Raw genomic sequence first — 23,937 nt, forward strand, 5'->3', positions numbered from 1 at the left:
GTGCCAGCGGGTCTGAGGTCTGAAGGTTTCCTGTCAGCCTCACCTGTAGGGCTGCCGCCCGCACCTGCCCTGCCTCTGGGAGGAGGAGGGTTAACCAGTCCTGTGCCTTCTGTTCACTTGGGGTCACTCGGTCCCACTACAAGTTTGCTTTCCCCTTTGTTATTTAATGTCGATGTTAAAGCCACTAAGAGGGTTGCCTGTTTCTACACCGAAGTCACTGGACATGAAGAGAGCCCATTTTTATATTTTATATAAAATATATAACATAAATATGTATTTCTGTATTTTATAGGTTTATTTAAGTATATTTTTAAATTTCTATATATACACATACATATCAGGATAAAGCAAATAGATTGAGGTTGTTAGCAACCAAGGTTTTTAGTAGAAGACAAATGTGATGTTATAATTCAAAGATAAGTCAAGATATTAAGTCCCTTTGAAGTTAAATTTAAATCAGAAATATTAGCTTGCACTCATGATTTTTTAAAAATCCATATTTCCATCCTTCTCCACTGAAAATGCCCAAAGCAGTCTTAGCTCATTGGCAGTAGCGCCCCTGGAAAGAGACATGGGACACGTGTGCCGTGGCCACACGCCTACAGTTGTATTATTTTAATTCTAATCTTGTTCTGTTAAACTATGAAATGAAGAAAATTAAAACATAAGGTTAATATTCAAGAGTGATTATGTTGTATATACAATATAAAAATTGATCTGTTGTAAGTTAGTGAAGGTAAATAATCCAAGACTCAACACTCATTTTTTATCATTCATACTGATTAATTGGCAAAATACAACTTCATTTTGGTTACGTAAGTGCAAACTTTAAGGAAAATACTCTTCATCATCTGTTTAGAAGAGTGCAAGTTAATTATCTAAAGGATAACTTCCCTGGGCATGATTTAATTTATGTATGTATGTGTTTGTTTATTTCCCTAAGAAGAGTGATTAGAAGTCCTATCAATTATAGAAATCTCATAGTCTGCTCAGAGAAAATAACTTGTTGACTTTGGTAGAAAAACAGCAATTTCTAGTTATTACATAAAAATAAAGCCAGAAAATAGATGTAGTAATGGAAATAAAGAGAAATATCAAAATGGTATAATTGACAAACAGCTGGAATACCACTACTTCATACCATATGTACAAATAAATTCCAGATGGATTGAAAATTTTAATGTAAAACCTATAAGATTAAACTATATTAGATTTTATATGTCTGTAACTTTGGATGGGAGTGAACTTCCTAAGCAGGAAAGGAAACCCAGAAGTTATAAGGGAAAGTCAGATAAATTTCTTTTAATTGTTGTAAAATATGCACAACATAAAATTTACCATCTTACCGTTTTTAAGTGTACAATTCAGTGGCATTAAGCACATTCACATTGTCGTGCAGCCATCACCGCCATCCATCTCCAGGGCTTTTCCATCTTCCTAACAGATGTATTTTAACACACAAGTTTAACATATTGAACAGCAAAAAGACACCATAAATAAAGACAAGAGACAAACCATATGTTGGGCAAAGACGTTTAACAACACTTTATTTCTAGCACCCTGAGTGCTAGAAATCCTATAAATTGGTAGGGAAAGGCAATCCAATAGAAATGTGGATAAAAGAACATAAATAGACATTTCACAGAATGATAATTTTAGATGGCTACTAGACATCTGAAAATTGGTTGAGAAAATGCAAATGAAAGCAAGAATGAAATACTCTTTTTTTTTAATCCATGAGATTGAAAATTAAAATGTGTCATGCATCCCTACATTGCTGGTGAGTGAATTGCTGGAAATTGGTATGGGAAATGCTAATTATAGTAATAAATAGCATTTTTTTAAACTCATCAAATTGACAAAAATTAAAACGAATAAGAAATATCCTTACTTTGCTGGTAGGAATGCAACTGCTAAAACTTTTGGGGGATGTAATCTACAAATACCCACTAAAAATTAAAATCCTTTCACCCAGCAATCAACCTTTGGGAGTCTATTTTATAAAAATGAAAGCACCATTACATATAGCTATACGTATGTATACATATACATATATGTATGTATGTTAATACCACGTAAGAGATGCAAATACAGTATCCTGAAAACATCCTACTGTGAGAAGCTGTGGAGGTTAAGAGCCCTGTCGGGAGAGAGAGGCCACAGGCCCTGCAGTGCCAACAGGTGAGCAAGAAACTGTCTTGCACCTGGGTCATCCTGGCTGAGTGCTCCCCAGATTCCTGGCCCACACAAATGTGCACAAAATAATGTTTTACGGTACTTTGTTATGCAGCAATCTTGGTTTCTATAAGGAAAAAGCCTCTTTCTGCTATTCCCTCACATCATTTAGTTCCTTTTTATAGAACACGTTAAGGTACTTTTTTTTAACCAAAAATCTCTCTCTATTTACTAATGGAGTCAAATAAGCAATTTACATTAGGAAACAAAGGAAAAAGTTATTAAGTTTTATGTAAAAAGTATTATAGTATTGATATTTGGGGAAAAAAACTCATAACCAGAGGCAACAATCTTCTTTTTGCAAAATAAGCTACATGGCCTATTTGGTAGGCAGTACATTGTAATTGCTTTGTTTTTATTATCCCTTTACATGTTTTAAAACTTTGCCAGTAAAGCTTTTCTAATAGTGCTGAAGAGACGTTTTTCTTGCTTACTTGGCAAAGTTTGCTCTCTGAATAAGAAAAAAAGCAAAAGTTGTGTTGATTCTCCTCCTCTCTCCTCTTGCTCCTCACTCTTGCTCTTTCTTTTTCCCTCCTTACCTCTCTGCTTTCCCCAGAATCAATCAACCAGAGTTCTCATTTGCCAGCAACAGGACTCCACGCCGCACTCAACACAGTGGGGATTTATTGGTGCACGTTCTCGATGGTGGAGCCAGAACTAGGCTTGGACACAGACAGGAGGCCTGGGCACAGGGAACACAGCTGGGGCCCAGCAGACCTGCCCCTTCTGTGATGAACTGGACATCCAGTTGTGTCTACTTCCTTAAACCCGCATGTAAGCCCCATGGGAGCATCTGATTTGCCTCACCTGGGGTAAGTGTCGCCCCCATGGTGAATGGGGTGGGAGGGGAAGATCTCCAGCAGCAGGCATGATGAAAGAATATCCAAAAAGGAGATGGGGCTGCCGGTAGGAAGGCACACAAATGGCCACTAAAAATGTAATTTCATCAAGGTTGTGCTTAGAAAAAAGCAACCAAAAATTGAAGATGAACATAACTTAAGACCCAGAAATCCCATTCTAAATGTCTATATACTGAGTGTCTAAACACTAAGAAGTCTCCCACCTGTGTGCAAAGAGACAGTAGCAAGGATGTTGATTGTAGTAATGGAGTAATAGCGGAAAAAAATGGCAACTCTTAAATGTCATCAAGAAGGATGTGCTCTATTCACGTAGTGAAATACTATTACCAGTTAAATGAACTAAAACGATGTGTCAACTTGAATTTTTTTTTTTTTTTTTTTTTTTGCAGTACACGGGCCTCTCACTGCTGTGGCCTCTCCCATTGCGGAGCACAGGCTCCAGACGCACAGGCTCAGCGGCCATGGCTCACGGGCCTAGCTGCTCCACAGCATGTGGGATCTTCCCGGACCGGGGCACGAACCCGTGTCCCCTGCATCGGCAGGCGGACTCTCAACCACTGCGCCACCAGGGAAGCCCAACTTGAATAAATTTTGACCGCGTAAATGAGTGAAAAGGTCAAATGTACACTATGATAGCATTTATATAAAGTTTAGAAACATACAAAGCCATATAAGCATGTATATAGTTTCAGAATATGTTTATATGCAGCATAGGTATAAAAACCTGGATGGAGAGGAATGGACCGATGTCCAGAGACAGTTCTCTGACCTTCTACATGTCAGCACATCTTGCATGCGAGGCCCTGCCTGCCTTGTGTTCTGCACTATCTTTAGAAGGATGTTCATGTAGGTAACAGACTTGCCAGACAGAGATGTGTCTCCTTCAGCTCCTCTCCTGTAACACAGCCCACTGTGCTGGCAGGTGCCATCTGGCCCTCTTGGCATGGCCCTGTGAGAATTGGGGCTCAGAATATTGGTGCAAAAATGCTAATACTGCTATTGCTGTGGGCAATGAATGGTCCCTTGTCTCTGACCCTGGAGTCGCATGCCTTCTGCCAGCATCCAAGAAACTGTAACAGGCGATAGTATCAGCTTACAAATGGGGTAAAATTTCAGATTCTTCATAACTGTTGACAATTACCTTCAGGCTAAGAGTTGTCTCTAGGAAGGGAGGAAGGGGCCTCGAATAAGAGGGGTCAAAGGGAGGTTGTACATTTCATTTCTCAAGAAAAAGCTCTGAAACAAACATGGCCATGTGATAGTATATATGCCCTTATTATATTCTCTATATTTTTTGGTATGTCTGAAATATTAAATTAAAAAGTGAACTTACATTTTAAAAATCCCAGAGAAATGAGTTTTTTTAAACAATGAGTTTTCTTTCTTAAACTTGTAATCTATAGATTGGATCTCCTTTCTTTTTTCCTTCATATTTTCATCATGTTCATCTCTGTGTTTTTTTCTCTACTTTTTAAAAATTTTGCTTCAATTTTCTTGTTGAGATGAAATGTACATAACATAAGATTGGCCATTTTAAAGGGAACAATTTAGTGGCATTTGGCACATTCACAGTGTTGTGCAACCATTACCTCTATCTAGTTCCAAACTATTTTCATCTTTCCAGAAGAAAACACTACTTACTAAGCAGTTACTCTTCTCCCCTTCCCTCAGCTTCTGGAAACTACCAACATGCTTTCTGTTTCCATGAATTTAACTACTTTGGATACGTTTTAAAACAGCATCATGCAATATGTGACCTTTTGTGTCAGGCTTTTTCCATTTGACATAATGTTTTCAAGGTTTAGTCACATTGTGGGTTTGAATTTCTGTCTGGGGTCACTTGCTTTTAGTCTGAAGAAATTCTTTTATTGTTTCTTGTAAGGTGGGTCAGCTGCAACAAATTCTCTTAGTTTTTGTTTATCTGGAAATGTCCTATTTCATCATCAGTTCTGAAGGATAGCTTTGCTGGACATAGAATTCTTGGTTGACAGTTTTCCTTTTGAGCCCTTTGACTATGTTATCTCACTTCCTCTGGCCTCCATTGTTTCTGCTGATAAGTTAGCTGTCGATCTCATTGGGGCTCCCTTGTAAGTGAAGAGTCGCTTTTCTCTGGCTGCTTTCAATATTTTCTCCTTGTTTTTGACTTTCAGCATTCTTGCTATAATGTGTCAGTTTGTGGATCTCTTTGAGCTTATCCTACTTGGAGTTTGTTGAGTTTCCTGGGTGTTTAGTGTTTTTTTTTAAATACATTTGGAAATTTTCAGCTCTTTATTTCTTCAAATATTTTCCACTCTTTCTGATACTCCCATTATGCATAAGTGGTTTGCTTAACGCTGTCCCATATTCTTCTTAGGGGCTGGGGGCAGGACTTTGGGTTGGGTCCCAGGAGATGGGAGCCCCCGGAGCTCCTGGTATGGCCTGGTCAGGCTGCCCATGGGGACTGAGCACAGAGAGGAGGGGGAGGTTCGGGGCCGCTGGTGGGAGAGTCGGTGGCTTGGACAAGGGAGATGGGGGTTGCTGCTGAGGAGCACTCGGATTCTGGATGTAGCCACCTGAGTTTCCATCCAAACTAAGTCCACAGTCCAGCCAGGGGAAACTTTTAAAACTCAGAAAAATAAAACCTGAATCATTGCACATCACTCCCTCGTTTAAAGCTGGGCAGGAGACTGGGAGGTGGGGAACCCCACCCACAGGGCAGCAGCAGTCAGCTCTGGCCCTGCCGCCACTGGGAATGAAAGGCTGAGGAGCTAGGTCTTCGCATGTCTCCGGAGAAGCAGAAATTTGAAATCTTTAGGTGAAATCTTCCTACTTTTATCCTTTAAAATAATGGAGGTCAAGTGACACATGTTTTGAGGATTTGACTTCTGCTCATAGGAGGCAGTCACAAAGTTTGCTGGATGGAAAAACTGATACTCCTACAGCCTAGGTATCTTTATTATTATTGTTGGTCTTCAGACTTTCCCCCTTGACACAGCGGAGGGAAAGTATATGGCAGTTGTGGTGGTTATGAGGGGAGGGGTGATGGGGAGGGAGGTGGGGACGACCCCAGGGTGGGGGATGCTTCAGATCCTCTGCCATGGGCTCCTTGCTCCGTCTGCAGTCGCCGGGCCCTGTCCATGCCTGACTCTAGGAGGTGAGGATGGGGAAGGGGTGGTAGTGAGGGCAAATGACTCTGGAGGGACTGGACTTGCAGCCCGGGCTCTAAAATGATGGGCTCAGAAGATGTTCCTGCTCCTGGCCCCGATCTGGAATCAGACACTGCTCGTTGTGAATGACCAATACTGAAGCATCCACAGTGATTTCAGCAGCAAGTTATTTTATTGGTTTTAACTGCTTTTTCTTCCAATAACATTATGCTACATGTGTGTGTGTGAGGGAAAAGTGATACCCCAGCGTTGGAGATGCCAGGATGGGCAGCCACTGTGGACGGCTGTCTTCCAGCCGTGGTGTGGCAGAAGGACCGGGGCCCAGCTCCCTGGACGTGGTGGTCATGTGATTTGACACATCATTTAATATACGTGAGATCCAAGGTTTGCTTTAAGGATGAAATAAGTATGTAACTTCTGGTCGGGGTGCCTCTGTGCTCAACAGATGGCATCGGCACAGAATTATTTTAACATAATGGACCTGTTTCTTCCTCTTGTACAACAAAGACTTACCAGAATTCCCAAATTCTACTTTGATTCCACACTGATACTTTGATATACTGTAAATAATATGCTGTCAGCCATTGAAATATGAACCTCTCAGCCTACAATTCACCCTGTCCTGAGTATTTATAGGACTAAGATGAATTTTAGGACTGCTTCAGAAGGGCAGCTGCTCATGCCCAGTGATTACGGGAACGTGAGGAAGTTTGCCGAAGAACCTTTCCAATCAGTTTACTGACACCTGAAAGGTCAGAAGGAGAGATTAATTTATTTTTGTTTCCTGTTAATCAGTCTCCTTGGATTAAACTTTGCAGTCATTTAAAACCTTTCATTATGGTTTTAATTTACATTTCCCTAATGAGATAGTACCTTTTCACGTGTTTACTGGCTATTTCATACCTTCTTTTGCAAAGTACCTTTCAAATAGTTTGACTGTTTTGGGGGGGACACCTTTCCTTAAAGAAGCTAGATTGGGGGTTATGTTCTCCACAAACAGTTGATCTCTGGCTGAGACGGGGAGATACCCTGGCCCACGATTCTGTGTCGGTCAGGGTTGGATCACAAAAGCAGAACATTTGTAAGTGACACGGAGTCGGTACTTACTACAGGCAGTAGTGGTAGTGAGCAGCGCACGGAAGGGCACTGAATCAGGGCCTGGCAGGACTGGCAGGTGGGCAGGAAAACTGGCTGTGAAGGGGGGGCAGGGATAGACGGGCACTCACAGCACCACTTGGGCCCACAGAGCAAACAAACCCTGTCTGTCTTTTGTCCCTTCAGCCTAAAGGACACAGGCGACTGGCAGAAGGTGCTGGCGTCCTTTGCCATGAGGCTGTGAACGCACCCCTGACCCAAGACAAGGGGACGAGCGGACACAGGGAGAGCAGGTCAGGGGTGTGCAGGCTGCTTGGTGCCTGGCGCCCTGCGTTCCTGGCAGGTCCTGGCCACTGCTCAACCCCTCCTTCCGTGTCGCCCACAATTTTCTCTATGGCATCCCTAACCTGCCTTAGTAAAAGACTAAAGAGGACAATTCAGGTAATACAAACTTTAATGTTTTATGAAGTGGACCTTTTAAATTGCAAAATGGGGCAGAAGGCAAGAAGCTCTCACAGGATAAAGAATAGAGAACGAAGAAGAGACAAAGAGGAAGCACGCAATCAGTGGGGGCTGCAGAGCCCGCCTTGTTTGGGGTGAGGAGGCCCAGAGCTAGTAGTGCATCTGGGGACGGCTGGCTGGATGCCCTGCATTTCTGGTCAAACGAGCGCTTGTAGGACATGAAAGTCATCTACGTTTTGGTGTGCTGACAGGTCACCCCAGGCATGAGTGTCTCCATCTTCGGCCTAGAAATTTATTTCAACACTTGCAACCCCAAGGAAGGGAATTCCGGGGAGCACGGACCCCCGTGGCTAAGTTGACCCAGTACAAAGTCACCGGAGAGCCTGTCCCTGCTGGCAAGGATGAGAAAGGGTGAAGGAAGCTGACAGTTAACTGAGGACATTTTGGGCCAGGTTCTGTGCTGAACACTGAACTCACCATTTGTACCCCGCTGACTGACCGTGTGTCAGAAGGCAGTGTGCTAGGGTGGGGGCTGCAGCAGCCACCTTCTACCCAGCTGCTGGTCACTGCAACGGAGAGCCGGCCCCAAACTCAGCAAGGGACCAGCCAGCCCTGAGGGGCTCTGCTGGACATGGGGGAAGTGGGCGGGGGTCACCACGGCACCAGAGGAGGCAGAAGCTGTGAACTGTTGTGGCTTTAACAGACCAAGGAAACTTCACTACACTTTACTATCTGCAGGTGGTTTGAAAATAACGTTCATCGCTCAGGAGTTGTTCCATCATTTTTGATAACTGATGCGTAGCAGCCACACCTAAGTGCATCTGGATGGACAGTCTTCGAGGTGATTGTTTACATCTTTTACTTGCCGTATTCTTCCTTTTCCTATACCCGCTCCCCCTACAAAGAGAGAGAACAGATGTTTTTTGTTTGGCCCAAGGAGAGTATTGCAGCAAGGCTGAAAGCAGAAGTCGCCTGCAAAATATTTTCCTTTCTGTCTTTGGTGATTTAAAATCTACACTCATAGAGGGGGGAGTGAGGTTTGTGGGTCCTGGAGCAGTGGGGGCAGCCAGATCCTAGAGGGGGTATTTGCATGGAAATGCGGACATGGCCAATCTCACAGCAGATCAGGTGAGGAGGGAATTGTTATCTACAGTTTACAGATTGGACACTGAGACAGTTTGATGGTGCAGACAACACAACAAAATGTGCCCGTGACACGGCTGAGACACACGGGACAGAGGCCTCCCTCCTGGAGCTGAGCTCATCCGTGTCCCGTCCCGTGTATTTATCTGGATGGGGTTTCGCTTCCCCAGCAGAATTACCCTCAATGCAAGCATCTCTCACTCCTTCTCCATTTCTTATTAATTTAAAAGGTACAACGAGTAGGGTGGATCTTTTTTGGATAGCTTAAGTCCCATCCAAATGTTATACATGAGATCCAAATAACCGAATTATATTCTCCGATTCACATTTATCTTGCGGTCAGTTGGGGCCCTCAGAATCTTTCAACATTTGCTCATGGTTACCCTTGTATTTTTGTCTCCTTGGATGACCGACCTTCTTCTGTAGACTAAGTACAGTCGGGATTTAATGGACACCAGGTAAACTGCAGTGGATTTATACTGAGAAAGAATGTTTCTCACATCCCACTCCTTGAAACCATTTTCAGTTGATTTCCACCCAGTTTAGTGATATTTTACCTCAATATTATTTCTTGTCCATCACAATACGAGGCTCCATTCATTTCCCCGATCTCTCTGGGGCCCTTCCTAAGCAGCAGGTGCAGTTCTGGCCACCACGGACACATGTGCTCCACTCTTCGGAGCAGAAGCAAGTGCTGCTCTCCTGGCCTCCGCCTGGGCCCTTGGCATGAACACAAGAGGTTACTAACGGTCAGGTGAGCTGGCGGATTTTACAGAGAGCAAACGTGCATCCAGACGCCTCTGGCTCTGCCACTGCTGTGGCGAGTCTGTGTGTGTGCAGGGCTGTGGGAGGGGGCAGCTGAAATGCAGAACACATATGAGGACAGCGTTCCTCCCATAGCTGTTTTCCAGAAATACAAACAGAGACCTGCACTTGCTAGTTATAAATTAGGGAAGACAGCAAGAAATGGGAATGCAGAATGAATTAAGATTCATCATAAATGGTAAAGCTGAGGCTAAGATGTAAAATTCGGGTCTCAATTTAAGAGAGTTAAATCGTACGCAAGGAAATGATGCCCAAGTGAAATAGAAGAACAAATTGTTTCCTGTTCTTGGAAAAAACATTTTCTCCACTGTCCATGGGCAGTTTCAGGTTTAGAAGGAAAATGCCATTTCTCTGTTGACCTCAAGAGGGCAAGAAAACAGTTTCTCCAACCCCATAGCTGCTGTTAGTTGGCACATTAAATATAGGCTAGCAAGTAGATGCTTGTCAAGATTCAGATTACCTGTATTAAGCACTGATTAGCTCACTTCTCATTTAAAGAAGTTTTCCGTGGAGGTCAGATTCAAAGCTGTCCCACTGCTGTAGACACTCCTCATTTGCCTGGGGCCTGGGACTCCCTGGGAGCTGGGCTGAGCTGAGCAGGAGGGATGTCAGCGCGGCTGTAGGTGGCAGTATGGTTCAGCTCCCGCACTGTGCATAGCCAGTTCGGGATTTTGTGGTCTGGAGACAAGTTAATCTTTCACAGCCTCAACTTTCTCATCTGTGTAATGGGGAAGACTAGCTGCCACAGTTGTCATGAGGACTGAATTAGATAATCTCCGTAAAATTCCTAGCACAGGGCCTGGCACAATAAATGGTAGTTAATATTGTATCACCTATGAGCACTGATCAAATCCTACACAGCAGTTACCATCATAGCTGAGGACAGCTGAGGACTGTTTAAAGGAAGTTGAGTTAAGCTAACATTTCACTAACTAAAATGTTACTGATAAGTTAATGTAGATTTCGAAAGATTCTTTTCTCTGATATTATGGAAGCATGAGCTGGTCAACTTTTGGCGGGGAGGTGGAGACATTGAAAATTAGCTGCTTTAATTAGCTGCCCTTCTGTTATACCCTGCCTGAAACCCCAGACTGGTATATTTTGATATGTCTGCAGGGGGGTTAATTTTGGCAATTAATTTGTCTAATTTTGGTGGCTGTAATAAAGCTGGGTTAAAATGCCCGTATGCTGTGGCCAAACCCCTATCAAACACAGTCAGGTTGGCCAGTGTGAATGCTAGTACTTCTGGAAGACAACATGTATACTGTCCGCACTCAAGTGGAGTTTAAGTCCCAAAGGCCTTCCTAGGAGAGATGTAGGTCCTCCAAGGAGAAAGGGTCGCAGTGGGAAGAATCCACCTGAACTCCCCATCTGGGAAGGGGCTGACTAGGTGGGGGTAGGAGGATTCATCCGTCCCACTAAGGGCCCTGCAGCCCTACTGTGCATCTCAGCTAGTGCCAGAAGGCCGGCTGCCCGCGGCGCACCCCCCCCCCGCCCCCCCGCCGCCGTCGTCGTCTCCCGGCTCCGGGATGGAGTTCCCCGTCCGGCCGGCGGTGGGCGCGCGCCCAGCGAGGCCGAGCCGAGCCGCGTGCGCAGCCGGGGGTCCCGCGGCCCGGGCGCCCGCTCGCCCAGCTCGGTGCCCGCGGCCCGCGGAGGTCAGCGCGGCCCGCGCGGGGTCCGGCCAGCCCACCCCGCCCCCGCCCGGCCGCCGCCGGTCCAGCTCGGAGGGGGATGGGGAGAGCGGAGAGGCCGGCGGACAGCGAGGCAGACGGCGCGGAGGTGGAGGCGGCACCCGCGGCACCGTCTCCCGCTTCCCTGCTCGGCGCAGCGGGCCGGCCGGCCGGCCGGGCCGGGAATCTCCTGCGAACCGGGGAGGAGCTGCCGCCGCCTGGCCGGCTGAGCGTCCGGGGAGCGTGGAAGGGGGCGGGGAACGCGGGGAGCCGGGGCCGATCCCGGCCCTTAAAGCGGCCCCCCCCCGCGCCCCGCGCGCCGGCAGCCTCACTACAGAGCCGCGGCCGCAGGTGAGTGCCGACCCAGAGCTCCGGCGTCCGGCCAAGTTCGGTGCCGCGCGGACCGGGGGCGCGAGCGGGAGGATTGGGCGCCGGAACTGGACGTCCGCGAGCCGCGCCGTCGGCGGGCCGCCCCCCACCCCCGCGAGTCCCGGCGGCGTCGCGGTGGGCACGGCGGCGCCCGGGGCGCTCCCGGGGGCGGGCGCAGGAGGGCGGTCCCCACCGCACCGTCTGCTTCCCGGTGCCCCGCACGGTTGTGCGCCACCGCGGCGGGGGACGGCGTCTGCGGGCAGGTTGTGTGGGCATTGCCACAGTTTGCGGGGAGGGAGGCGCAGAGCGGCGGGAACCTGGACCCCGCGTCCCGGGCACCCCGCGCGCTGAGCAGGGCGCGGGCCGCAGGGGCTCCAGCGGCGGCTGGGAAGCAGCTTGTCCCGGCGCCGCTGGCCCTCAGGCTGAGCCCCGAGCCCGCAGGAAGCGGGCGTGGGCAGAATTTCTGTGACCCTCACGGCGGAATAAACAGGAAGCGACGAGCACCCAGCCCAGCCGCCCTGCCTTTGTTGTGCGGTCTGCGGGGCGCAGCGCAGAGGACGCCTCCCGGGACCCCCGCCGGCCCCCCGGGGGCTAGGCGCGCCCCGTAAGTGCGTCGCCCGAGGCCTGGGCTCGGTGCTGGGCAGCTCACCGCGCTGGCCCCGAGGGCAAATCCTTGGTTTTAAACTTTTTTTTTTTTTTTAACTGGTAAAGGAGGAGGCTTCCGATGAGGCGGAGGTTTCTGGAGGACGACGGGGACCGCGGCGGGGTGGGTAGCACCTGGAGAAGGCGGGTAGGTCGGGCCGCTTCCCGGCTGAGCGTGCGCGGGTTGGCACAGCGGGAAACTCGTAGCGAGCTGGGACCCAGACGCAGGAGTGATTACTGAGTGCTGGTGGACACATAAAGTAGCGTAATTTTTGTTTTCCCCAGAGACTTTTTTAATTAGCTAAAATTGGATAATTCTGACTTGCTTCTTTTCTCTTTCTCTGTGTCCCATCTACTCCCTTCTCCTTCTCCTTTCTAATTTTTTTTTGGCAACTTCGCATTCCTGGACCCTTCGCTTGTAGTTCAGTGCTGCTTTCTAAATGTTAGTTATGATGGTGATAATATTTTTGGATGACCTACTGTGTGTAGGTGTTGTGGGATGAGGTGAGGTAAGCTGCACCGTGTTGATTCCAGAGCTGCTGTTAGTAGGCTTCTTGCAGTGGAGGTGGGTGGCGATGGTGAGCCACCCTGGCTCTTGGAAATATGTGGTCCTGTGGCTGGCATGGAGGTTGGTGCATCCCTGGGGGCTAGACCAGGAAGATTCCTTTTAAAATGGTCCTTCCGCCTGTTTGGCTAGCTAAGAGGGTGCTCTCCCAGTCTGTCTCCCCTGAAGCTGCAGGACAGTGTGAGTTACAGGACAGGTCCTGGAGGATCTGCACTGAGAAACTGCCATTGCATCCAGTCAGGTCTGCATTTGCATAGGAGTGTTTAGTCTTCCCAGGACTTATATTGCTTTTACTGTCACCTGTACATTTGCCCTTGTACTCTGCACTGTTCTCTTGAACATGTTCTTTATGTTCAGTGAAGGGTCATGTCAAATTTGAGTCATTCCATGTACAAAGGAGTAGATCTGATTATTATCCATGTACATGTATTGAATTATAGTAGTTGGTTTCCTATCCTTGGATGCTCTTTGATGGCTCTTGCAAACAAGTGCTTTTTAAAACATGGGGGTATATCCCTCATTATCTTTGAGAGCTTAATTCTTTTAAGAGCTTCACTTTGCTATTGACATTGAACACACTGTTAGGAATTAGGGCTGAGACTGTAAGTGCCAGTAAGGGATTTGCTGCAATGGACTTGTAGCTGCCTTCCTCCCTTGTTTTAAAAGCCCCCTCTAATTTCTTAACATTCTGCTGTTACCCTTGAAAGAGTCTTGGCTGTGGTTCTAGTTTGTGGAGGCTTGTATTTACGATGGAGAAGGCTTTTCCCAGCAGGTATTAGGGCTGTCTCTCGAATCCTCTCTGGGGCCCTTTGCATGACCACAGTCCTGCAGAGGAACCCAGCCAGTGCCAGCTGCTTATTAAGGGATTTTGTGCCCATTTGTTGGCATATTGTTTGAGTTAAAGTCTCCTGCCCCCACTTGCCAGAGTGTATAGACAAATATTTATTCCCACCCCCCCAATGCTGACAGTGCTCTAAGAATAGTTTTCTTGCCTGGCGCTGGGAGCAGGACCCGCCCGCCTGCAGAGGTGTTTACGGTTTGGGCCTGGGCTGCAGTGTGGGTTGACTTAGCAGCCTGGCATAGCGGCCCGCAGCTCCTGGGACGTGGTTGGCTTTTCCTCAGGGCTGTTGGAGGGTTGCCTCCCAGCCCGACAGGAGCATAGGGAGGTGACGGTGACTTAGTGCCCTGGGTGCGGTTCCTGGCCTGTGGTCCAGCAGAAACCCCTAAGCTTGTCCAGATCCCTGTGCAGTCACCCCCATGGTCTGGGCAGGAGGTCATGGCTTTTTGTCATCACGTAAAACCAACCACTCAGCGCTCAGGACAGGGACACTGGCAACTGTGACTGTTCAGATCTTCTTGGTGGCCCTTTGCAAGTTTATTCCTATCTTTCTTCTGTGTCTGGGCTTATGGCGTCTCTGTGATGTGTCTGTTCTTTTGGGTGAGAGTTAATACAGAAGGAAGAAAGAAATGAAAAGATCATTCCATGTTAACCTGGAAAATTTTTAGAAACATTTGACGTACTTCATATAGATTTGTGGCTATTCAATGTAAACGGTGTGGAATGCTACGGGGTCCCCAGTGCCCTCTCTCCCTGCTTCCACCCCCTCCTTTTTTAGGTCTCAGAACACTCTCCTGGAAGCCAGTATTTTCTCATGTCAAAGTGACTTTCTGCCTACATGGGATTTGTTAGCTTAGTTACACCGTGACCTATACCATGGGTGTGATGGAAAGTGAATCTTCAGTTTTTAAATAGCAATGTGTAGCTTCTGACTCCATCTGAAAATTTAGGCCACAAGACCTGCCATGTATTAGGGAGATTTTTTGGTGGCGTTATTAGCTTTATTTTTAGGCAGCTAGGGGACACAGGTGAGCACCTGTACTATTAATTGCTGTAGAAATATTGGGTTCGTATTTCCCATTAATACTGTTTTTCTCTCTATCATAGGAGGACTTGAAAATAATGTTTGTGTTGTCTCCTATCCATGTGATTTGAGTATGGATTGCTTTTCTTTGAATTTCCACTAAAAATGGTACTTTGGCCTTTTAAGCTGTTTTTGTAAGGACTTTTCTTTCCACCAGGCTTGTTTTCCAGATAGGTCTTGGAAATTACGAAGAACATAGCTATAATTTCTCCCTTGATTGGCAGCAGAGCGCTTTCCCGGACAAAAATAAGGCTGCTCTGTGCCAAATGGTTGACTTTTCTAGAATAAAAACTCTAAAGGGTTTGCAAAGAGTCCTCTGGTTAATATATTGGCATTCCCAGAACCCACTAAAACCCCCGGCAGCCTGCCAGACACCACTTAATGAGGACGCAGAGTGTCTGGCTCAAATCCCCACAAGCAGAAGCGGGTGGAGGCTGCTGTCCACACCCTTTATTAATTTTTAATGACCGTACTTTTGTTTTGCAGATTTTGCTCTGCACCCCCTCAAGACCAACAGACACGGGTGCCACCCCTCCCCCACTCATTTACTCATTTCCTTGGCATTGGAAAAGTGTTGAGACTTTCAAGGTTTAGAATCCTGCTGAGGGATCATTTCTGTTTGCATGAGTTCTTTTGTGGTTGGCTTTCTTTTTTTCTCATTCTTTCTCTCCCAGCCCCGCCCCCACCCGCCTTTATTTTGGAAGAGGAAGAGAGAAAAGGAACAGAAAAGGAGATAACTTTTTTCTTATGATGCTTTATTGTCTGCTGGAAAAAAGAAGCACTTATGAAACTTTAAGTTTGTCAGACAGTTTATATGACAGTGCAAGTTGGTGCTTGCCAAGCTTCAGACAGATTGCTAACGTTACATGACGGGGATAAATAAATTACCGCTGTGAGCGGTGGGCAGGGCCTTGGGCACCCAGGAGCATGCAGGATGTGCAGTACGTGGGTGTGTGGAAGGTCTCTGCGCGCTGCCTGGAATTCTGTGACTTGCTTTGGAAGCGAAAAGGGTGTGTCTCTTGCTTTTATTTTCACCAGGTCTGCAGGCGGCAGAATCCAGGGAGCAGCTCTGTATTTTTCCCCGGCCTGGTGGCCCTGCCCCTCGATGGCCCCTTACCCCCATGTCTCCCCTCCTCTGCATCAGGGGACATGGCACCTCGTCTTCCATCCAGGGTCCAGCTTCTGACGAAACTAAACTTTGGCTGCTGTTCTTTCTGCAGGTGCAGGCATTGAGAACAAATTGTCTGACCTAAGTGTGTGAGCTGCCTGGGAGGGGGCTGGGTGACACTCCTTGGGCACAGTGTACTTTCATCCCTGGCGTGTGGATAGTCAGCTGGCAGAGTGACAGGTGTAATGAACTTAATGGTCTTGCTCTAGTTGCTGGCGGACACACTGCTTGTATTACAAAGCCACCTCCTAAGTTGGGCCCTGGCCAAATGACTCGCAGGATCTTCTCTGTGCAGACAGGATTCAGAGCCTGGACTGGCTAGGAATTGGGTGGGTGTGAGCGACATGGTCCCTAAATGGACCTAGAATTTCTCTTTAAAGTAAGCCTGGGGGCTTCCCTGCTGGCGCAGTGGTTGAGAAGTCCGCCTGCCGATGCAGGGGACGCGGGCTCGTGCCCCGGTCTGGGAAGATCCCACATGCCGCGGAGCGGCTGGGCCCGTGAGCCATGGCCACTGAGCCTGCGCGTACGGAGCCTGTGCGTCCGGAGCCCGTGCTCTGCGACGGGAGAGTCCACGACAGTGAGAGGCCCGCGTAACGCAAACAAACAAAAAAGAAGTAAGCCTGCTCTGTCCAATTTGCAAAAAGGCCCCATCCCATCCTACCCCCCCACCCCGCTATCCAGCCATATTGTGGGGTGTGGCAAGGTGCCCCCCCATCCCTGGGGTCGTGGATTGCAGGCTCCCAGTGCTGCCTCCTTGGCTCCCCAGAAGTGGACTGGGCCTCTGGTGGCCGGTCCATGGCCCTGGGACCAGCAGCCTCTGCACAGAGTTGGGAGGGAATTTCGAGAGTGAAATCCCACTGTTCCAAAGGCGGAAGGCCAGGCCGTGCTCGGGAGGGCTCCCCCGGGCAGTGGTCAGAGCGACAGCAGCACCGCCCCTGTGCCAGGCTGTCCTTAGCGTTATATTAGCTGATTGAAGCCCCCCAGCAGCCCTGGGACGTGGGCACTGCCACCATGCCATTGGCACACAGGCAGCAAGAAGCCTGAAATGCCGGAGTGAAGAATCGCTGTCTCGTGAGCAAAGGTGGAGGTGGCCACGTCACGCTGGGGCCTGGGCTGTGACCCTGGGGCTGGCCCTTCCTCAGGGACCACTCACGGCGGGTGGAGGGAGACCAAGTCTCTCCTCGTCCCAAGCAGGGCCCAGGGCTCCTCCTTCTTTCCTACCTTTGTCCATGGCTCTGATTTACACCCCACCTCCGGGCCCCACCCGCATTTCTAAACCCTGCTTCTGTGCCTCTCCTGCCTGTGCTCACAGCCTTGGTTTCAAGAATTGGGCCATTGGTGGCTCTGTTTTGTCCATGTTGAACCTCGTCCTCCCAGGAGGAATCAGCCAGAGAGTTGATGCCTGTGGTCCTGGGCTCTGTGGAACCACCTCCGCTGGTCTTCTCTGGGTGAGGTTTGTCGGGTGTCGGTCCTGTCTTCCGAGGGGCACCCAAGGCCTGCGGGGCTGGACTGAGGTAGCCCAGGCCCTCCCGGCTCAGCAGGACCCAGCAAGTCCCTGAAAGTGGGGTGAAATGAAAAGATGATACATCTCTCAGATTCTCTGTCTCACTCCGAGGGGGCGTGGATTAATCAACCACATGTATCGGCGTGCAGTTCTTGTGTTCATCCCAGACGGACCTAAGTGTTTGAGGTTATGGGGCCTGAAGTGAGGCCCCAGGAGGTGCGGATGTCCGGGGTCCTGCAGGACGGCTCCCCAGCCCTTTGCAAACCTTCCCACGGCAGCAGGTGGGACCTGGCCCCTTCACACCCCTGAGTGGCTGCGTGGTGCCGTCCCCTCTGAGGGGATTGTGGTGGCCACACACTGTGGGGCCTGGTGGGCCTCTGTCTGATTTGGTCCCTGGGGTGGGGTTGGACGGGTGCTCTTTTGCGTTGGGGGCTGCACTGGCCTGGGAGAGTTCCTGTCTGGTCCCCCTGTCAGGCATATGGGGGCCCGGGTTGGCCCTAGACCGGGTTCCACCCTCTATTTGAACCTGACTTTATTCCAGAGATTCTTTCAGGCCTGGCTGAAACCAGTGTCATGGATCTAGTCTCTGAAATCCTTTTTTTTCCTGATTATATACTTATTGAAGATAATTAGGAAACTATGAAACGAAGAGAAAAAAAAAAAAGAAACAAGAAAATAAAAATGACTACAATTACCTATAATTCCACTACCTTTAGAGATGACCTCTATTTACAGTTTTGTAGATTCTTTCCAGACTTAATTATAAAATCATGCATCAAACTTGTATACTTTTTATAAACTTAACATTCCATCCTGAACATATTTTCATGTAATTTAAATATTCTCCAAAAATACCACTGCTGATGACTATTAAATTCTACTCTGTGGTTATATTGTTTTTTTTTTTTTCTAAGCCTGTTTTGGGATGCTGAGGCTGTTAGCAGTTTTCCCTATTATAAATAATTCTGCACTGGACATTCTGATTACGTCCTTTGGATAGCTTCCTCAAGGAGGAGGTGGTGGGTCTAACTTTTAGAGGCTCCTCCAGAATTACCAGTTGCTTCTCAGAAAGGCTGGGACGCTGCACACGGACACGGGGGTTACTGTAGTCTTGCCAGTGCTGAATATTGTTATGAAAAAAATCTTTTCAAGTTTGGCAATGAAATGGTATGTTTAAATTTTTCTTCCCATTCTTCTGTTGTGAAAATCAGGGCGTGGCATCTGGGGATACACAGGTGAAGAGAGTTTTACTGTTGCTAGAGCTTTGCTGTGGGCAGATGCAGTGATTTTAGTGGATGCTCCCAGCATGGAGATAAGACCTTTGTGCTGTTTTAAATTCGAATTAAATGTACTCAAGAACTTTGTGCTATTTTAAATTGGAATTAAACCTGCTCAGGTAGGTTAAGGGCACGAAACAGTCTAATAATACATTTTTAAATAAAATTATGGGATTTCATGGCCAAAGACTGTGCTTGGTCTTTCCCCAGCATCCTCACCCTAACCGGCTAGGTAACGTGGGCCCCGGGTGGAGGGATGAGGTGGGGGAGGGGTGGCTCGGCAGCAGCTGCTTGAGGAGCTGTGTGACACTTCCCGCAGTCCTTCCTCTCCGTTCTCAGCGATCGCTTTTTGAGATCAGACTCTTCCCTGGCCTTTCGCCCAAGGATACCAACATAAAATTCATTTTCTTACTGTTTCACTCGATGGCTGACGGGAGACACCTGGCCTGGGTGCCCTCTGCTGGGAGCCTCTCCCTTGGTCCCCTCTATGCTTTCGCAGACTTCTGTTTCCAGCCTGAGGGTGTTGGCGCCCACACCAGCTGCTCCGGAAGCTCCTGAGAAGGAAAACCATCTCAGTATCTTCAGTACGTTGCAGTTAACTAAAGTTGGTTTTGTTTTCCTCGAAAGGCAGCCTTTTTGGTTGAAAGGTTGGGAACAGCTGGAGGGAGCAAGACATGACACCTGCATCTTGAGGTAATTGAGCCCCAATTAGCTTGTTCTGGTCACACACACCTTCGTGCGTCGGTGCTGGGGCAGGTGTGGGTGCTTACCATGCCCCGGGGTGCATGCTGGGAGCGCCCGGCACTGTCGGGCGTGGCCTGGTGAGCAGAGAGTATGGTCCGAGGGGCCCAGGTGGGCGCTGGCGCTTGGGTGAGTGACCCCGGCCCTCCAGACACAGCCTGTGGGGAGCACCCTGGCCGTTGTCTTGTCTGCTTGGTCCCCCTGCTGGCCATGTGGGCAGCCACACCACACTTTCCAGGTGCAAACACGCCCTGGACGTGGCTAGCAGGGCAGACGGGGCCAAAGCCCTGGAGGTGGAGCGAGCAGAGGAGTTCCCAGGGAGTTGGTCATGGAATAGATGTCATGGAATAGGTTGCTGACACCCCTTGTGTCCCTCCGCGTTGTTTGCTGCTGGCTCGTGTGTGTGCGGCTCACACACACTTGGGTTTAATCCAACCTGGTGTGCTCCTTCAGCAGGATGATAGAATGCTGGAATCTTCCATTTGGAACAGAGGGCCTTTCTGGACATAATGCAGCATGATTTCAAGGTTGGGTAATGTTTACAGCTGGATGGCTTGGTTGAACTATTATATTTCTATGACTTTGTCCGTTAAGATAAATATTGCCCCCTTCAGAACTTAGCTTTCATCCTACTGGTATTTAAATATAAGAGCCACAATCTTTTACTTCCAAACTAGAGGTAGGTCCTGGGATTTAACTTTTTTTTTTATCTGAAGAGTAATGTAAAAATAATAAATATATATACACAGTCATAACTATATAACTTATGTAGTAGATTTAGTCCAGAGAAAACATAGTGTTTATTTCTGATAAAAGAAGTTGGCTGTTCCGTGGATTGGAGATTTTGTTATTTGATGGACCTCTGTACTGAGTGCTTCGTGTGAATGTTCACGCTTTTATTGTTATAACGTGGTTCATACACTGGATTTTAGGAATTGGGGCACATTTATGTGCCTGAGGGAACGGCTCCCGTTGTGTCCTTGGCCACCAGAAGAAGCAGCATCAGGGCCGTAGTGTGGGCCTGAGTCGCCCAAGGGGATTTGTTGTTCATAGCGCGCATACGCATCACCTCCTGGTTTTGAGGAAAGTTTTGCTGTAAGGGGGTTGCTTTTGTCTGTGGCTCACAGCCCCCCTGCCCAGCCAAGCCCCTGGAAGGCTTGTGACCTTGGGGAGGTCAGTTTGCCCTTCCCTAAAACAGCCATTTGCCTGCCTCTTAGGTTTGCAGGGGATCAAACGAGATAAGGCTCATGTAGACCAGCAGCGAGGGCCCCAGCGCTGCCTCAGTGAGAGCTCGGTAAAGTGTGGCTGCCTCCAGTCAAAGGAGCATTTGGGAAGCACCCACCCAGCCTGTGAGGCGGGGACCCCGCTCCTTCCCCCAGGACTCAAGGAGCAAGTAGTCTGGCACAGGAAGCAGCCAGCAGTGAGGACAGGCACTTGTAGCCAAGCCCTGAGTTTAAGAGTGGGAAATGCCATCTGAGCCGTTCGTTCATCAGGAAAGATTGTGTACCTAGGGGAGGGGGGGACCAAGGCCGGTGGGCCTATGAGCTCTGACGGCCTCACGCACCCTCCCTCCCCTCCTCCTCTGCTCCACGGGCCCCCGCGATGTCCGAGCACACGGTCCGCTCTGGGCAACCTAGGAGACTTCAGGGAGAGGCTGGCTTTGGGCTGAGAGGTGGCCAGAGACCGGTTTGCAGGGAGAGGGTTCCCCTGTCCAGGGCTCTCAGAGCTGTGCACGCTGGGGTCTAGAAGGCACAGACAAGGGCGTAAACCTCAGTACAGTGTGTGCGGGGCCCTGCTTCCGTCCTCACGTGTGTAGTTTATAATCAAGTACGCATGACCCGTGTGTGCTGCCCACACTTCTTTGCTCATAGGACGTGTGTGAACAGTTGGGGCCACTGTTGGCAGTGGGACCGCGTGTTCAGGACCTGCTGTGAGGGAGCAGCTGTGGTGGGGAGGGCTGGCACCGCGGGTCCACAGTGACCATGTGGCTCCTGTGTTTAGGGCTCTAACGCACCCCTGCGGGAGGGGGCAGGGAACCCTATGCGGTGGTTCGTGTGTAAGGGCTGGCGACACAGACTCCATGGCCCCTCCCCCAACTTTGCAGCCCTGGCTCCTGTGTGTGGCCCCTTTTCCTGAGTCTCCAGGCGATGGGAGCCGGGCGGATTTTGATGCGATTTGGTAACGTGCAGTGCCGGCAGGACAGATTTGTCGAGAGCTGACCGTCCAGAAGGTGAGATGATTTACTCAGTGGAGCAGGTCAGTGAGTACATTGGGTTGTAAGGCCGAGAAATGCTGGTTCTCGTCCTGCCCAAGCAGAACGTGGGTTGTGGCTGGAGCTTTGCTGGTGAGACCCCATCTGGACAGGCGGTGGGAGCGGGTTTGGGCTGATGTGGCGGTAGAGGGGGCTTTCAGGGGAAGGGCACAGGTGCTGGGAAGAAGTGGCACTTGACCTGTGACCGTGACCTGCGTGATGGAGGGTGGAGAGGCAGGAAGAAGGCTTGCAGACGAGCATGAGCAGAGGTGGGACTCGGAGGTGTGTGCGGCGAGGCGCCGTCGCTGTCACCGGTGGGGACAGTCGTGGTGCTGCAGAGAGGTTGGCAGACTGAGTCTCTTGCAAAGTTTCTGCCCATCTTTGCTGAAACCGGAATCAACCAGCCATGTCGGTGAAGAGAAATGGGTCCCTCGGGACACCTGATTGTTTGCCCTGGGGGCCCTGTCCTAGCCTCAGCTCTCCAGTACTCGGTACTTGTTCACATTTCACAAAATGCGAAAATGTTCGTGCTCCACGCAGCTCACACCAGGGGGCCAGGCTTGTCACTTTCATATGGTGACAGTAGTGGCTTCTATTTGCAAAACACTAACTTTTTAAAGCTCTTCACAGACAGCATCTAATTTCATCATCCTTGGCTTTAAGGAACAAACAAATAATGAAGTGTATGTGGAAGTGTAATTGATCTCTAATGCGGCTGTTTGCTGAATGTGGGATTCAAATCAGAGTGTATCTTAATGTGCAAAACCTCCTGGGAAGAGGTGGCCGGCAGTCGTTCAGGCTGCACGGCGGGTGGTTTTTTGAAGGGACAAGGCTTTGCAGCTTGCTGGATGGGCAGGAACCTGGGCAGCATGATTTTGAGAGGTTAGGGCAAAACACTAGTCAGACTCAGAAGTACAAGGCCATTTGAGGGCTGTGCTGAGCAGTCGTTTCCCCGTGGTTGTGCAGAAAAAGACATGGGGTGAGGCGAGGTGTGTGGGGCGGCCGCTCTCACCTCTGTTCTTAGAGGAAGGTGTGCTGGTGGCCCTTTGTGGCACTTAAACTACGGCAGATCCTGGCAAACCTGGAGTGTCGCCCGGCGGTCGCAGTGGAGCTGACGTCCAGCAGTGTGTCCACTGTCCTTCAGCCCCGGCTTCTTTTCCCTAACGTGGCGTGGCTGCTGTCCTGGTGTCCGTGTGTTCAGTTGTGGATGCAAATTACTGCCGGTTTTGTCTCTCCGCTTCTAGCAGAGTAGTTTTCGTGCTGCGTTGGGGCCCTTTTTAGGTGACATAAGGCAGCCCCAGCCCTCATGGTGCCTGGCCTCACCTGTGCCTCGGCCTCCGGCAGCTCTTCTCCGCTCAGTTCTCCTCTTCTATGGGCACCATGCGTCCTGTCCCCTTCTTGGACCCCAGGCGGAAGCCACGCTTTCTCTGCAGTCTTCTCTCTCATCTGCAGTCCCCAGGGGTGCCATGTTTCTCCCCGAGTCCAAGTGTGTCCCGAGCTGGTGATGGAGGCAGAGGCCGCAGGGTCTCCTGCTTGGACACCCACTAAACCACTAATGAGGGGTAGGTGTCGCTCAAAGGTTTAGGCAGGAAGGAAGTGCTTTCTGCCCTCCTTGGGGTACTGAGTCTGTGGGATCAGTAACTACTGCAGAGGGTCAGCAGCCCACGGGGCATTCGGGGGATGGCCCGACCCTGAAGGACGGTGCGGGCAAGATGGCCCCTCCTTGCTGAGCCAGGTGCTTGTCTCCTGTGTTGTTCGGATGTTCTCTGCTGTTGGGTGGAGTGGTGACTGTGGAGAGAAGGGGGCAGGCGGTTGGCGGGCGTGACGGGGACAGTGAGCAGAGCCTGGCGAGCCGGTGGGGGGACCGAGTGCCCCTTATCTGAGCCCTCCTTTCTTTGACTCTGCCACTGACTCTGACGTGGTTTTATTAACAACCGCCTTGTGACAAGACGTGGTTGGGTGCTTGGTGATGTGGCCAGGAGTTGGGGTTGGTCTCAGAGTGGCCCTCAGTGCGGTCTCCCCCTCATCTGTCAGTGGGGAAGCTTTCTGACCCCGGAACCTC

The 23,937-nt window shown here is 49.5% G+C and overlaps 1 protein-coding gene across 1 annotated transcript in view; it reads left to right on the plus strand.

The window, feature by feature from the left end:
- Positions 1 to 11,999: 11,999 nt before the first annotated feature.
- The window catches only part of LDLRAD4 (low density lipoprotein receptor class A domain containing 4), a 308,963-nt gene continuing 297,025 nt past the window's right edge, over positions 12,000 to 23,937 (plus strand). The window contains 1 exon segment of the mRNA XM_029216505.1: positions 12,000 to 13,012. The gene's annotated coding sequence lies outside the window, so the exon portion shown is untranslated.

This window comes from Monodon monoceros, unplaced genomic scaffold (genome assembly GCF_005190385.1).
Source record: "Monodon monoceros isolate NGI ecotype Baffin Bay Population unplaced genomic scaffold, NGI_Narwhal_1 Super_Scaffold_1, whole genome shotgun sequence".
Classification (NCBI taxonomy): Eukaryota; Metazoa; Chordata; class Mammalia; order Artiodactyla; family Monodontidae; genus Monodon; species Monodon monoceros.